General features: G+C 56.9%; 1 long non-coding RNA gene across 1 annotated transcript; it reads left to right on the top strand.

Moving 5' to 3' along the window:
* Positions 1-340: 340 nt before the first annotated feature.
* Positions 341-810, top strand: LOC111527352. Its single transcript, XR_004228977.1, has one exon. It is a non-coding gene; the product is annotated as an uncharacterized LOC111527352 (long non-coding RNA).
* Positions 811-1,284: the final 474 nt, after the last annotated feature.

The raw sequence follows: 1,284 nt of genomic DNA, 5'->3' as shown, positions 1-1,284 counted from the left end.
GTGTTAAACCTCATCAAACTTCAACAGACCCAGGTGCAAAACCCCACATCCCAAATGCCATCCGGGCTTATGCCACCTTCCCGAGCACGGACCATCCCTAGCCGTCAACCCTAATCAGGGCCATGCCCCACATCAAAGCTGCACTCCCTCCACAGACAGCTTCTGCTCTAAGACGCATTGTTCTTGTGACTTCCTACACTCGGCCTTGTCTGATGAATTAGGGCACGGAGCCCCCCCATGGCACAGCTGGGCCCTGCTGGCATTGTTAATGAGGTAGGAAGGGCGCATTTGTCCGAGCCTGGGACTAACATAATCACATAAAGCTGTTGCTTTAGAATAGATGGAGCTGCCCCAGAGTCAATTTTCTTGGAAGCAATGCAAAGCAGAGCTTCCTGGGAGAAGACACAATGCCTCCTATTGTCTCTGTCACTTCCCCTCCAGCCTCCCATCGTTTCTGCGTCTCCTCGGGAGCCACTGCCCTGTGCAAAAGCTGTTTGCTGATGCCCAGCCGCGGTTTCCAAAACCCCCATGAGTAGTCGTTTCTGTCCACAGTCATTGTTTCCAGACCAGCCAAGCCGAATGGGGAGGAGAGGCCAGGCCCAGGGAGAGCAGGAAGAGACCCAGCGTGCAACACAGGCCCCCGGCGGCTGGTGTCGGCTCGTGGATTGCTGGGGGGCAGCTGGTGCCAACCCTGCTAGACGTGTCCAGGATCGGGTCAGAGGCCAGGGTGGCTCACATCCACAGGCTCCAGGAGGAGGCTCTCGAGGCCCCAGGTTCCTGGAGGATGACAGAGTGTGGATTATCCAGTGAGTCCTCAGAGTGCTCCCGGGAGATTCTACCCCTAGGCCCTCATCCTACCTAGGACTCAGGCAGCCATCTGGGTCTCTGCTTCCCTAACCACTTCCTCCTCCACCCGACCATCACCTAGTCTCAAGGGCGTAGGCAGCTTCTGGAAGTGGCTGAGACTGGAAGGATGTTGTCACACCTACCAGACATCCCTACATGTATCTCTACCACCCCCACTACATATTCTGAAGAACCAAGGTGAGCTGGGGGAATCCCCAGGGCAGCAGGACAAGGCCTGGGCAGGAGTGGAGTCAGGAAGTGAGAAGTGGGGATCCTGCGGGTTGGGGGGCTGTGGGGTTGGGCTGAGTACTGGGCAGGAGGCGGGAGGTGACAGTGGAAGCGACATCTCCCCATCTTCCCCAGCTCCATATGAGGGGTTCTGCTGCATTCACTGAGTCACCAAAGGACACTGGAAGGCCATCAAGATTTTTGGGTGAC

The sequence above is a fragment of the Piliocolobus tephrosceles genome, chromosome 6 (genome assembly GCF_002776525.5).
Source record: "Piliocolobus tephrosceles isolate RC106 chromosome 6, ASM277652v3, whole genome shotgun sequence".
Classification (NCBI taxonomy): domain Eukaryota; kingdom Metazoa; phylum Chordata; class Mammalia; order Primates; family Cercopithecidae; genus Piliocolobus; species Piliocolobus tephrosceles.
This window is presented reverse-complemented; position numbering and strand designations above follow the sequence as displayed.